Genomic DNA, 16,673 nt, shown 5'->3' on the forward strand with positions numbered 1-16,673 from the left:
TTTTCTATACGGGACGACGCGCTGCGCAAAAAAAGCACGTGTTTAAAGCTTACCGTTCGCTGCGCAGATGGAATCATTCACATCATTTACATGTAGCATATTTACAGGTTTTAACAACGTTTCTAATGATAATTTTTATTTCAAATGAGAGTTAATGACTTTAAGTCTCATCTCACGTGCTAAGAATGCTGAAAGAAACAATATTAAATGGTGCTATCGTCGTTTTCTCAGACTGCCCATTTTGCGAACACAACGGCTGGCCGTTTTGCCCAAGAGGCAAAAAATTTTTTGGATCGATGTGATTTTAAAATAAATCATATTTTAACTAAACTATCTTCACCCACATGTTTCAAATATGCTTAAATATTCCAATGTCATTGAAAATTATATTTTTATGAAGTTTTACCGCAGCAGTAGCTTAAATTCGATACGGCAAAAACTACATCACATTGCTTTGCTGTTGAGGGTGAGCTATTTTTATTATTTCTCAATAACTAACTATTGTTTCAATCTACATAATATCTCTAAACTCACAGAATGCTGTTGGTATGTAACTGGCATAAATGATTTGTGTTAATTTCAATGGTTTATATAGAAATGAGCAACGGACCATCTTACCCGCCCTGTCCGTGTTGCCCGTTGTTCCCCTACGTCTTATTAGCTACACACCATTCAATGGCGCACAAATTTATCACTAATAAATACATACTGTACTACACACACTACAATACGACATATAAAAATTGAACAATTTGATTCTTGTCGGCGAAAATTACTACCTTCGAGTTATTTATAAATAAACATGTCTGTAAATGTATACACTTATCTTAGCCATCGAAGCAGCTTTTAGTGAATAAAACATGCCTCCGCTCGCACCGCTCGTACACGTTACAATTGTCGCTCGCTCGGTCTCTGCCTCTCCAGTTGCGTCTCGTCCTATTGTGCACTACGTGCACTGTTGTTAGTGGGGGCTTCATACCAATTTCAAGAATAACTAACAAAAATCAAAAGCTAAAAAAATACATCAAATAGTATCAATGATCAACTAGTATTGCTCGCTGTGTACCATTTCTAGTGCACAAAATGAAAAAATACATGTGACCCACTCTACCATAAGTTCACTCTAGAAATGAGTGATGCGAACGAGAGGCATAAAACAGACCAAAAACCTCTCTGCGCAGTGCACTTGTCTTATCAATGTACACAATATTGTTATGTATCTACATACAGAGCGTGTACGCGTGTGGCCAGTGGATTTGGTTTGCAAGACCGATGTGTTAGTGTTGATTCCGTGCACTCCCGTCAGTGAACTTGTAGAGATGAGAACAAACATGGAGAGCGTTGAAATTTGACAACGTTGTACACTCTCCGCAAGTCGCATGCTGCTTAATTCAAGCATTGAATGCAGCTTCATTAGAGAAGGGGTAGGTGGGAAACTGAGTGAGGCCGAGGTCATACAGGAAACGATGCGGCACGAACATCGTCTTTCCCCACTTGAAGGAATAACCTCAACAGTGAAAACTGACGCGCGTCCGAACACATCCCGAACCGTTTCAATGCTATTCGCGCCACATAGCCCTCGGCCCTAGCGTCGAGGCAAAAAACCCGATCAAAGCTAAAGAGAACAAAGCTGCTCTCTCTCGCCCTATTCCTCCTGCCATTCCAATAATAATAAAAAAAAACACGAGCAAAATACTAATACTTATCGTGCGTCTTCTCTTTGAACTATGGTGTTAGTGTTACTCGAGGATCGTCACATGGGTGCGACACAATCTTTCTGCACACGCGCTCTTCTTGCTACTTAAGTTCACATTTCACTCACACAAACCCACGGTAAGCGCTCGCGAGAAACGCGTTCCGCCACCGAGAACATGAGGTTTTTAGCAATGACTTCACTTTCACCGGCAATACGAAACAGCCTAATTTCGTATAACCTTTTTCTCCACCCCTTACAATTAATAAAATCGTGATTACACCACCGAAACACTAAGTGAGAAGCGATTATGGTACTTTTCGCAACAAGAACTCAACTGATCGGCGCGTACAAGAATTTAATTGATCGGCGCGGAGCATTCGAAAAAAAATTAAACCGCACAGGTCAAGCGCTCGCACCGAACTCCTACCGCAAAGTCACGCAATTTTTGTCAAAAATCTCTTGTTTCTTTTTTTTACAATTCATAGACATAAGATGTCCGAAAAAAACTGATAGATGATTTTTGAAGAAAATAAATCAAGGAATCCAAAAAATATATAAATTTTGACCGGAAGTGTTGCCAGATAAAATATTTTTGTATTTGAATATTAAATTTACATTTTAAGGCAAATGCTGCCAATTTTATTTAAAATTTGATAATTTCGTCTTGTTGCTTGGAAAATTTCACATAAGAAACAACTATCATCCCGAGGTAATATGAGCCAATCCCGAGATATAACATTTTTACGAAAAAAGTTGTAAACTTCGTAATAATTTTATTTTATAATTTATAGACCTAATAAACCCGAAAAATAGTGATAGGTGAATTTTGAAGAAAATAAACCAAGGAATCCAGAAAAAAATATTGTTTTTGACCGGAAGTGTTGCCAGATAGATTATTTTTGTATTTTAAAATTAAATTTGCATTTTTCGGCAAATGCAGCTAATTTTATTTTAAATTTGATGGTTTCATCGTATTTCTTGAAAAATTTTACGTAAGAAACACTTATCACCCCGTGGTGATATGAGCCAATCTCGAGATATAGCATTTTTACGAAAATAGTCCTGAATTTCGTAATTAATTTTAACCATTCCTACAGTGTGTATGCCCTCGGCTATATGGTTCAGCCCATAAAAATCTTTCTAATAACTGTATTCAGTTATCTTTAATTTTCTTTCTACAAGTGGTGTTGACATCTATCTTCTAAATAAATCGTGTTAGCAAATTCGTTTCTACGCGAGAGATGTTTAAATTATCAATTGACACAAAGTTGGCGTAAATTTTTAATATGTAGGACAGTCCCGATCAGAAAGAAAAAACAAAAATGTAACAGAAGCTGTTAGTTTGTTACGGGTAAAACCTTACAGACTGTGTTTTCAATTTGATCCCGTTAGGTGTTAAAATAACAGAAATTATAACAGAAATGATTCTACTAAAATATAATAATACTAAAATTTGTTACTAATGTATCAGCTTTCTAACAAAATAAGATAGTATATAGAACAGTATAATAACAAACATTGTTAGAAACAATAGGTTTTGATAAGAACGAAAAATTAGTTAGACTTGTTTCAGAACTACTTCATTTCAGGTTTTGTTATTATAACACATTCAGTTTCAATTTTGTTACCAAAGTTATATGGAAAAATACAAAATTGTACCAAAATATGTTATTTGTATCTCGCGTTGATAGAATTTTGTAATTTTTTAGTTATGCTCTTCTGATCGGGGTGCGTCTTGAGCTGCCCGACAGATCAGACGTATTTTCGGTTGCTTGTGGACTGGTCTTTGACTGCCTATAGCTTCAAAGTTTGTGTTTTGTCAGTGTATCTTTTAAAAATTACCTGGAAGTTAACTTACATCATTCTTACTCAAGACTACCTATTTCTTTCTTTCTCAATACTTGCAATTTGATATTATTTTTTAACTTTTTTCGTATTACCTGAAATGGCAGGACGAAAAAAGAAACCACGCATCGCTACGGGGAGGAAAAGAGAGGCATCTCTTTCTGAAACTAGCTTATGCAGTGAAAATTTATATGATATTCTGCCTGAGCAAGAAGCCGGCGAAATTGAAATGTTCGAAAGTAAAACTATTCAAAGTGAAATTTCTGTAAAAAAGGAGAAAGTTCCACCTATTGTGGTAACTATTGCTTCTGAATTTAATATTTTTAAAGGAGGTCTTACTACGTTTCTCTCCGACGTCAAAGTTACTTATCAAATTGGCCGAAGAGGCGAATGCCGTTTACTGGCCCAAACATTGAAAGATTAGAATCGTCTTATTCAGTATTTAACTGAAAAGATGCATAAATTTTTTACATATGGTACGAAGAGCGCCAAGCCGTTCAAGGTCGTATTGAAAGGTCTCACCAACGATCAAACCGTTGATGAGATCAAACTTACTTTAACAGAATTACTTGGCATAGCCCCTACCCAAGTAATTCTGATGAAACAAAAATCACGAGGCGAAAACAGTCAGCGAACTGGAATTTCCCTTGTTAATTATTCAATTCATTTTAACCGCAGTGAGGTTAATAACTTAAATTTTTTTTGGAAAAGCACATGCTTTATATAACGTGGGTGTAAAATGGGAATTATATCGAAAGTTTGGCGGAGGTGAGAAGCATATCACCCAATGCCGTGTTTGCCAACGTTATGGCCATGGTTCAAAGTTTTGTAACATGGACCAAAAATGCCTCATTTGTGGAGACTCTTCTCACAAAAAGGACACATGTCCTGTGAAAGAGAGTAAAAATTTTCGCTGTGCGAATTGTAACGGCAACCATATGTCGAATTTTTATCAATGCCCAGCTCGTTTAGCAATTGTTAAGGCAAGGCAAGGTAAACAAAATTCAAAACAAAATTCTCCAAGCGTATCAGTGACGCATAGTTTACCTACTTCTTTGCATACCCGTTTAACTTATGCACAGGTTAGAGGAAGTTCGAACATTATACCGCCTAGTGTTGGTAGTTCGTCAATTACGTGGTTCATAGATATGATAGGATTCAGGGTTCCGGCGGTGGAGTTGCAATTGTTATTCATCGCCGAATCAAACATCGTGCTCTTCCCCATCTTGAGACGAAAGTTATTGAAACTTTGGGAATTGAAGTTCAAACTGAACTTGGGATTTTATTTATTGCCGCAGCATATTTACCATTTCAATGCACACGCGTGCACAAAAATTATTTTAAAGGTGATTTACAAAAACTCACCAGAAATCGTTCGAAATTTTTTATAATCGGCGATTTTAACGCTAAACATCGTTCATGGAATAATTCTCAAAGGAATTCCAATGGAAAAATTTTATTCAATGATTGTTCTTCAGGATACTATTCTATTTTGACTCCGAATAGTCCTACATGCTTTTCTTCTGTAAGAAACCCATCAACAATTGATTTGGTGCTAACAGATCAAAGTCATGTATGTAGTGATTTGATCACACATGCTGCCTTTGATTCTGATCATCTTCCAATAAATTTTTTTTTATCACATGAATCAGTTTTAAGCCCTATGAGCTCTGTTTTTAATTATAACAAGGCTAATTGGGAAAGATACTAAACTTATATTGAGAGAAATTTCAATAATGAGCTTGATTTGCAAAGCGAAGTGAATATTGATTCCGCTTTGGAAGCATTATAATGAGCAATTGTTGATGCCAGGAATTATTCTGTTCCTTCTAATTCGTTTGAAAAATGTCCGCAGACGTCAATATCAACGTTCTCGTGACCCTGTTTTTAAAACTATTTATAAAGATTTACAGAAAGAGATTGAACATAGATTTACTCTTCTGAGAAATCAAAATTTTGAGACTAAAGTTGAAAAATTGAAACCATATTCAAAACCTTTTTGGAAGCTGTCGAAGATTCTTAAGAAACCTTCAAAGCCTATTCCAGTTTTAAAAGATAGTGAACGTTTTCTTGTATCCAATGAACAAAAGGTTCAAAGACTTGCTCAGCAGTTTGAGAGTGTTCATAACTCAAATTTGAATTTTGTGAGTCCAATTGAAAATGAAGTCACACGTCAATTTGATTTAATTTCTTTCCAGAATTTTTACCTGCAGAAATAATTGAAACTAACTTGAATGAGATTAAATCAATTGTTAAAAATTTCCAAAATATGAAAGCACCTGATGACGATGGAATCTTTAATATATTAATCAAACATCTCCCTGAGAGCACAATGGATTTTTTAGTGAAAATTTTCAATTGCTGCTTCAAAATTGCATATTTTCCCAAATTATGGAAAAATGCAAAAATAACTCCAATTTTAAAACCGGATAAGAACCCAGCTGAAGTTTCAAGTTATCGACCAATCAGTTTGCTTTCTTCAATAAGTAAACTGTTTGAGAGAATTATTCTTAACAGAATGATGTCACACATCAACGAAAATTCAATTTTTGCAAATGAACAGTTTGGATTTCGCCATGGGCATTCCACAACTCATCAATTGCTCAGAGTTACTAATATGATACGAGCTAACAAATCTGAAGGTTATTCCACTGGAGCTGCTCTTTTAGACATAGAAAAAGCATTCGACAGTGTTTGGCATAAAGGTTTGATTGCGAAATTGCAAACTTTTAATTTTCCAATTTTCCTAATCAAAATTTTAAAAAATTATCTTACTGATCGAACTCTGCAGGTAGTCTATCAGAATTCAAAATCTGATAGATTTCCTGTCAGAGCAGGTGTACCTCAAGGTTCAGTCTTGGGTCCAGTCCTGTACAACATATTCACTTCAGATCTTCCTGATTTGCCTCCAGGATGCACAAAGTCATTGTTCTGCGATGACACAAGCATTTCCGTAAAAGGAAAAAGTCTTCGTGTCATATGCAGTCGATTGCAGAAAAGTTTAGATATTTTTTCTTCCTACTTGCAAAAGTGGAAAATCTCTCCCAATGCTACTAAAACTCAAATGATAATTTTTCCGCATAAGCCTAGGGCTTCTTTCCTCAAGCCAAACAATAATCACGTTGTCAAGATGAATGGGGTTATTTTGAGTACTTGGGACTAATTTATGATAAAAAACTTATTTTAAAAGAGCACATTGAGAGTATACAAGCCAAGTGCATCAAATATACGAGATGTTTATATCCTCTCATTAACAGGAATTCTAAACTTTGTTTAAAGAACAAACTTTTGAATTACAAACAAATTTTTAGACCAGCAATGCTTTATGCAGTACCGATCTGGTCAAGTTGCTGTTCAACAAGGAAGAAAACGCTCCAAAGGATTCAGAATAAAATTCTGAAAATGATTTTGAAGCGTCCTCCTTGGTTTGGTACACTCGAATTACATAGACTTACTGGTGTTGAACCATTAGAAGTTATGTCAAATAAAATTATTAACAATTTTCGACAAAAATCGTTGCAATCCTCAATCGCTACGATAAGCTCTCTTTATAGCCAATAAGTTAACAATTAAGTTAGTTGTAAGTTTACTTCCCCTTTTCTGACAAGTAGGTTTAAATCCCTACGAATGATAAGTCCTAATTGCGAAAGCAAACAAATCCTAACAATTAAAATTACAAATTTCTAACAGTGTTGAGAAGTCACCATTTGTGATTGGACACACATACTCATTATTTACTAATATTTATCATAAATACTTAAGCTACTAACAAATCCCCCTTTTAAAAAAAAATATGTAGGACTGAATATTATCGAAGAAATGGTGGCTACAGTGTCACGTGTTTTATATATTCATAAACTCAAAAATTCTGTGACATACCCATGAAAATCTGATTATTTTTTCGCTTATTGATTGCTCCCGTTGCGCAGTCGTTTAATAATAATTAAGATGAATTAGACTACAATTACCCATACATCAATATTTATTGAGCATTTTAAAAATAAATTTCCGCAAATGAAGCGCTCTGCTTTTGGAGAAACAGATTCGATTCTGATTTGGATGCGTTCGGTGAAATCTTTTATTTTCGCAAGTATGTAGAACATTATAATGGGAAAGTTAATTTTAGCTTCGTAGGAGTACGAATTAGAATCGCGAATGAATTGAATTGTCTTTTTCTCGGATCTTATTGAACACCCGCGACAGGTAAAATATTGAAAAATATAAATTGAACCTATTTGGAAATTACACAAAACAGTATTGATGAGAGATTAACGGAAAACAGGATGAAAAAAAAACTAAGGTGTAACTTATTGTATATTGAAAGCTCTGCAGTTTGGAAGTGCGAAGCCCTCCACGTTTTTTCGCGCGAGTTGCTCCTTCAATAACTCAAAAACGGTACAAGAAATCGACCTCATTCCAATTACCTTTTCCGTTTTAGGACAAAAACAATTGTTTATCAGATAGCAAAATAGGCACCTTTTGTTTATGAAAATACTGAAAATTTATTATACATCACATTTTTATTGATTTTATTTTTTTCACCCGATTTAATCATCATATTCCATCAAAAGTATGTCAGTATGAACTGATTTTTTATTTAGATTTAATATTCTAGTACTTTTGCACAGCTATTTGTAGAATAACATCATTCTGGATATAGTTTTAATTGAAAACTCAACCATTGCACAATGTTTTATTTCGGCGTTTTCGTTCGATTAATTGAATAGTGATTAAAGCCATAACGTATATTAATACATTTTTTAAGCTATTGAACAAAATTTCCTTCTTCATTTGATTGAGATAGACGCATAGCGTCTTCAGCAGATCTCTTACATATCATGAACCATATGAAGTTTCTTTCAAAGGCACTAAAAATCCTTATATCCGTTCTTACTTTTTCCCACATTTTTCCGAATTTTTAAACCTTCTACAAAGTTATCTGCTTTCCAACAATGCATGTTTCTTGCAAAAAATATTATGTTTTATCCATTAAAATGAACAAGCTATTTGCCATATAATAATATTTTCAGGAGTAATTGCACGTCCACCATCTCCAAATCTCGCAATTATTCACGAGATTCAGTTCCACTGTCAATTAAGATACAAACTTCCGCCTTTTAAAGTTTGTAGACAGCATCCTTGATTAATTTTTATTTTTAAATTCATCAGTGTTGTTTCAAGCACGTCGATTTGTTTTCTCCTGTGTTCTGATTGCGGGTGATTAAAGAAAAAGTAGAACAAAGTCTCATTTTTCATATGTTTTGAAATGTATTGAAGAGATATTTCGTGAAAGGGCTGTCAGAAAACCACGTATACACATTTAGGGTCATCTCTGATCCCTCTTCCGTTACCTCAGAAAATAGCTGAAAATCACGAGAAATTAATTTTTCAAGCTGCTTGAGAAATGTATGACACTAATAGCACATCTACATAGCTTTATGCAAACACTAGTACCTAACATACGAACTAGTAGTGAAATTTATGTTTCATTTATATGAGAGCCCTCCCTTCCAGAGGAGGGAGGGGTGTCAAGTTACCATTGACATATTTCTTTTTCCTAGAAACCTCACCATGTCAAATTTGGTTTCATTTGCTTGATTGATTTTCAAGTTACGCAGAAGTTTGTGTTATATTTGTATAGGAGTCCTCCCTTTAAGAAGAGGGAGGGGTCTCGAGCTACTCTAATAACCTTTTCCGGCCTCAAAACCCCTACATACAAATTTTCACGCCGATTGGTACAGTTTTTTCCACGTTCATGAGGATCAGAGAGACAGACAGACGGATAGAACTGCTTTTTCATATGATTAGATTTCTTGTAGTAATTTAGATCGCTTATTTCACGTAATAAATAATTGGTTTACCGTCTTCCTTAATCAATTATTAATAAAAAAATCCCGATTTTATCACTTTCCCTATTTCATCACCCCATACATCATCAAGGGGGTGATATAATCGGGTGATCACTGCATTGCATTTTTGCCTTTAGACTGCTCACTATCATATTCAGTCAAAGTTCAAACGTTTTAAGACAATTTTCTACATCATTTTTTAACTCGATTTAGTCTTTTTTTACGTGTTTCTATACAAATTGGGATCGCATTCCCAGCGTAGAAAAAATCTGACTCTAATATTAGTAAAATTTATAACCTCTCTTGGCATCAAAATGACTCAAAATTGTTCTATTGATTTATATCTTTGCTCGACAAAGTATATGGTAACTTTGCATAGACGTTTCTATAGGCAAAAGATGCCATTTTGTGCTATTGGTTGTATTTTTTGGAACACGACTCATTTTTAAGAAGTTATTGAAAAATGCGATTTTGGGAAGGTATTGATGATTACAAATATTTTTAAGGCCAAAACGGTTTGTTTGATCGGTGTGACGTCTTCGGCAAAGTTGTAGATGATAATTTTGTCTTTTCGAAACAGTCTTACACTCTAAGAAAAAAATAATTAATTTTTTGAAAAAAAAAGTAAGGAAAATTTAAAAATCAATTATCTAAAAAAGCTCTTTTTTTGAAAATCTCAATTAAAAGTTAGGAAAGAATACCTTAACAATGCAAACTGTGCGATCATGGAAAAATCAAGGAAAAAAGTGTTGAACTTTTGAAAAGAAACACTTAATTTTTTTTTGGGTTGCAAGTTTTTTTTTTTTTTTTTTTTAAAAGGACAAAATTAATATCTACAACTTTGCCGAAGACACTATGCCAAGTTTTGGCTGTAGAAATATTTTTACTTTCCAATAGAGCACTCTATGAAGAAATAAAAATATTTTTACATTAAAAATGGCTTGTTTGATTGCATAGTCTTCTTGGCAAAGTTGTAGATAATAATTTTGTCCTTTCATAAAAAAAATTATCCTGTGAAAAATAAACTAATTTTTCTTGACACTTTTTTTTTTCAAAAAATAAATAAATTTTTCTTAGAGTGTATATTTTTTTCGGAAAGACAAAATTATAATTATTAATTAATTATCTACAACTTTGCCGAAGACGTCACATTGATCAAACAAACCGTTTTGGCCCTGAAATTATTTGTAATCATCAATACCTTCCCAAAATAGTGTTTTTCAATAGTTTCCCAAAAATGAGTCGTGTTCCAAAAAATCAAACCAATAGCACAAAACGGCATCTTTTGCCTATTAAAACGTCTATGCAAAGTTTCAGTCAAATCAAAAATGACAATTTAAAATAAAAATTCAAAGCTGGGACATTTTTTGTGGAACTGATCAGCAAGTTAAATAACACTGGTCAACACAGATGTGGCCCTAATTTAAAAAGCTCAAACTAGGAAAAATGGAAGATTATAGATCTTTAGCCTTCCTGTAAATTTTGGTACCACCAATCCACAAAAAAATAAAAAAATAGTAGCATGCATGTGACATGTATCGAGAAATCCAACCAAAACCGCAAAGTTCAAATTGAATTTATTTGAGATAGAAAAATATCCACCCTCCAAATTTTAGATATTATATACAGAAAAGTACGACCTTTCAAACATCAAAATTCAAAATCAATGGTTTTAGTTTGTGTTTGCTATTTAACTAGATACAAACATTTGAAAAGGGCGTATTTCGAAAGGCAAAAACCTAATAACTTTTCTTGTGAATGAGATAGCGCTTCCGAGTATTCAGAAAAATATGCCCCTTAAAATGACCTAAAAGTTGTTTGAAGACCAAATTTTGATAGAATCAAAAATAAAAAAGATACATCGAGAACACTAGATTTTTCAGCGACCCCCTACCTTGCTATCTCAAAATTATCATACCGCGAGAAGTATGCAAGATAGAGACTAGCTTTCTTCGGCAAAGTTGTTTAAAATAAATGGATATATAACTCCTCTGAACTAAAATGAACCGTATCTTCATCAGTGAAAAAGTTAGTTTTGCTATTTTTGATAAAAACGGAGACACCCAAATTTTTAATTTCTAAAAAGAAGCGCCTTTCCAAACACAACATATTTTGCGAATACATTACAAACCTAACAACAGCTGTTTAAAAATTAAAAAAAAATTAAAAATTAAATACCGCTAAATCGACGATCTGGACCACTGTGTAATCACCAACGTGTTTTTCAGAGACTTAAATGAGTTTTCTCGTAGACATAACGTTGAAGCGACGAACCCGATGAACGATGAGTAATTACTATGCAACACTCTCACGTAAGCTGACGCGTTTTGGTCATGGCTAGGAACACCAAAATTCACAGGAATGGTTAGAAAACTGTAGTCTCTCTAAGGCAGCTATTTCGAGCTTTGTGGTAGCATTTTTTTCTCGCTTATGTCGACCAGTGCAATCTACTTACTAACTTATCGCCGGATTTACATTGTGGATTAGTTTAGTTTCTCATTATTTCAAATTGAAAATCGGCATCATAATATTCAATCGACTAGAGTACCTCGAAAAATCGAATTGTGTAGCAGAATTATTGCGCGCTCTCCACTAAGACGCTGACAACTTCGGGTTACCAACTCGAAATTGATTAAGCGAGTTGTAGTGTCTCTTTACTGACAGTGCTACGCTCTATTTACATTTCTTCTATTCAGGGAATAGAATGTAATTATAGCACGCATTTGATAGAATATATCAATTGAACTGTTGTTAATGATTGTCTTAATCCATCTTTTCAAGGGCATTGCACAATTATTATATGCAATATAATTTTATCAGGTGCATAACCTTCCAGTCGGTCTCGAGGTACGATGCTGGTCTATCAGCCGAAAACACCCGACCCGAGAAAATATGATCGTTCTTCCGAAGCTTAAAGGACAGCAAATAAACTGCACTGAGCAACGCGCGACGCTGATTACTTTTTTTTTAAACACTTTAGCAATTATATTGAATTTCAATCGACATATAACAATTTGCTGCTGTGGCTAAAAATTAGTGTGTTTCTGTTGCAAGGTTGGAGACGACTGCTCATCGATGATGAAGTGGAAGACGATTTATCAGCTCAAGCAATTTATCGATTCTATTCGAGATCAAAAGTGGTGAATATAGCTTTAGGTGCCTTATTGGTTGCACCTTGTTGCAAGGGTATGACCGTACTCTCCAACAGTTCCCATTTCAGTGCGAGTTTTAACGACTTTGGCAGTATGAGGCCGAGCGTTGTAATGCAGTAGAATCACTTTTTCGAGCCTCTGCTCGTATTTTGGCCGTTTTTTGCACAGTGTTCGGTTTGATCGCATCATTTGAAATCAAAACTGTTTGCAAGTGATGGCTTCATTCGGTTTTAACAGCTCATAATAAATAATACCGGCCTGGTTCCACAAAATACACAGCTAACCTTCACCGCCCTAGTCCATATTCGGCTGAGCTGACGATGTTGGGCAGTCATCATAACTTTCTGTTTTTTTGGATTGCTGTGATGAATTCCTTTTACATCGTCACGTTGTGATGAAGAAAATCCTTTCTTTTTGCCGCTGGAGCAGTTGTTCAAAGGCGAAAATAAGACGATTAATGTTCCTTGGCTTCAAATCATAAGGAACCGAAGTTCCTTGTTTTTGAACCATTCCCAAAGAATGTAATCGCTTAAAACAGCATGGGTCCTCATCCAACAGTTCCTTCAAATCAGTGTCTTCGAAAGTTTTTGGCATTCCTCCTCGCGGACAGTCGTCAACATCAAAATGACTGTCTTCAAAGCGATGGAACTTCACTCCGGTCTCATCTTCAGTATCGTTTTTGTGATGTTCCGCGTTTTTCCAGTTTAGTGTATCGGATTCTGTTTTAAGTCTATTGTGCTATTGTGTTGCCCGGTCGAGTGACATAGCATCTTGATTCTATTGTTCATCGGTGTGCTGATACGTTTTGGCTATGTCGATTGTGCTTCGGATTGAGGTGCGCCAAGAAGGATTGAAGCAGAAACACACTTCGGATCTGCCTATCGATCGGGTGGAAAAAGGTAAGTGGAAATATTTCATTACTTTTACCGTTCCACTGTGACGATGACAAACAAGCTCCTTCTAGGCTCTACTCAGACGGATCGGCGGCACCGTTAGTCATTCACTTTCGGACCAAAGCAGGTCTTAGATCGAAATCTACTAATATAATACAGATTCCAAAGGACCTAACGTCATGCTTCTCAGCGGAAACTGAAATTTATTATACATATTAAACATATTGTGGATTGCTAGCTTTGAGCTTTTCACGAGGGAGTATCATATTTATGTACTCTCACGAGACGTGCAGATCGACGGTATGGTAACCGATCCGAATCTGTCCGTCTTTTGTCTCTTGAAGGATTTTGTTGGCTGCTTCAAGGTTAGAACCCTATCTGAGGTAAAAATACTAGACTGCAAGAATTGCGCCAGTATCACTGGCAGAGGGTAAGAAAACCTACACCTCGTCAGACTCGTATCGAGTCACATTTGCCGGATCTACGCTGCCCAGCCATGTCTCGACTCACCGGGTTCGGCTACCTGTTGTATGTACGAGTGAAGAACTGCCTTCTCGCTGCAAGCAGTGAGGCCACACAGCCGCCTACTGTTGCAATAAAGCAAATTAAGTGGAATGGCTCGTACAACCAAATCAATGAGCAGGATGCGCCTACGCCTGATGAGGTGGCTGCTGATGTACTGTATGACGAGCTTGAGACGTTTCTCTAATATCAAATACTCCCGACACCACGTTTGGATTCGCCATATGTATCGGTGCACCGTTCTGTTCAATGCCGTATTGATCCTTCCCGTAGTAGTTCCGAGGTGCCGGGCCTAAAACCTTCTCTAGAACATCGTAAGTGGCGTTAATTCCTACGTTTTTTTGTCGATAAACACCAGAAGGAGCTTTCGCACTCTGGAACCGCGGGATGTTTATGTGTGATGCTCGCCAACGTCGTTTTAGACCTTGTGCGGTTGTTGTAAAACAAAGATTTTCCAATCAGAAAACACGAACTCCTGATCTGCATGCTGCAAACAACTTTACTAGGAGGTCACGGTACTCTTTCATCGTGCACGGAAAACAAACAACAAATGTCAGCAAGTCGACACCATGCGCGTTGGTTAGCCTACCCAGACAACCAGAAGTCGCATAAGATTGCACGGATTACCTCGTTAAAAGTTCTATGGCACATCAGTATTGTATTGCTGTATAAACAACGTATGTGTTTAATCGCATATGGTGTTATTTTGCGAACTTCTTGCGATGAGTGTAACATACTCGCATAGTAATACACATAAGCTCATATCATGCCTGTCCAAACTCGTAGTAAACTCACAAAGTGATGATTATACGCATAAAGCAAAAATCTCCAGTATCACGTCGTATTGCATATAAATTTGAACGCAAAAGCTATCATTTTGTATCACTGTTAATGACTAAATTCATGAAAACAAGCCTAGATAACTAAAAATCGCATATGATTGCACGGGTTACCTCGTATAAAGTTCTATGGTACATCACTATCGTATAGCTGTATGAGCAACCAAGTGTTTCATCGCATATGGTGTTATTTTGCGAACTTCTTGCGATGAGTGTAGCATACTCACACAGCAATACAGATAAACTCATATAATGTATATTCAAACTTTTATTAATTCCACAAAGTGATGAATATACGCGAAAACCAAAAGTCTCATGTTTAGTCGCAAAAGGCATCATTTTGTAACACCGTAAACGACTGAATTTATGATAACTAGATGCCGCTAATGTTTGCACAGCTTACATCGCACAAGATATTATGATAGATCATTAGCTTGTATGACCAATGTTAATGTTTCATCGCATATAACGTTGTTTTGCGGAATCTTTGCGACAACTAGGTAATAAACCCGGGTTCAAAAACTAATAACCTTTTCCAATGCTTGGTTAAACTCGCAGTAAATCCACACACTAACGAATATGCGCGAAAATCGAAAACCATCCGCATTACAGCGCATCACATATGTATAAATTTAGTCACTTCCCGCCGCTGCTGCTTTTCAAAAAATCAGCCACAGAAAACATCTGCGGACAACTCGGATCAATAATGCACTACTTAGCATATTATCTTTGTTGGATACTTGCCTTTAATTGTTGTTGAAGGCGGTAAAATCACTCAATTTTGTTTAAACAAATGACACAGCTCATGGAGCGGCCATGACAATTCAACCGAAATGTAAACAACGAACGTTCCCGCAGAAATTTACAAACTAACTCGCAATACGAGATCTAATTAGATTCATGCTTTACGATGTCTTTTGGTCATTTATACGATGAAACTAGAAAGTTATTACCAAAACTCAGAGATTTCCGACAGCGACACCACGGAGAAGAGGAAAGAATGATGCTTGACAATCTAAGAGTCCGAGGTTCGAGTCCGGATATTACAGCGTGTGCCCAGAGGAAAAAGAAAAGAATTGTGAAAATTTAACACTGACATTTGCAATTTGCTATTCCTTGTAATATGAATAGCAAGGGATAAATAATGCATCATATTTGCAACTCTGTTCGCTGTATTTTTTTTTTAATTGAAGGTGATTTAATCGCACGTTTTAATAAACAAATACGAAGGAATGCATATCGAACAAATAATATCTGAAATAATTTGCTAATGTTGACTTGTGAAGTCGTATAAAGTAATAAAAGAACCCGTAGTGTATATTCATATATCGCTAATAGTTTCGTTTCATATCGCAAATATGAAGTTGTAGAGTGGCATTAAATAATGGAACAGCTCGTATAAGTTATCAAGCTTTAACAGTTAAAGTCGCATATATGAACTTTTTTCATCGTAAAAGTTTTTTGATATTTTGGAAATGCACGCATATCGCCTCCACTTTTGCGCGTTATAAGCAACATTAGCAGCATCTTGTGCGATGTAACTATTACGTATAAACGCACGTACAATGCGATGACTGTTTGCATTATACGCGTAAATTGGTTGTCTGGGTATATATGAGCCTAAAGCTGACAACAATACCAATACACAAAATGCTCATGGTTTGTACCAGGGATGTTATGGATGTGATTTTTCAGACATCTGCAAATGCGGATGCGGATGCGGATATGTGATTATGCGGGATGCGGATGTCAATTTTCATGCCGACGTTCCACATTTGCAAATGCGGATGCGGATATCCTTAGCATCCCTTGTGTATTATTTTGCTTATTTCACATGACCATGTCCCTCTCCAGTACAAAAGTTATTTTACCCATTC

The sequence above is a fragment of the Wyeomyia smithii genome, chromosome 3, assembly GCF_029784165.1.
Source record: "Wyeomyia smithii strain HCP4-BCI-WySm-NY-G18 chromosome 3, ASM2978416v1, whole genome shotgun sequence".
NCBI lineage: Eukaryota > Metazoa > Arthropoda > Insecta > Diptera > Culicidae > Wyeomyia > Wyeomyia smithii.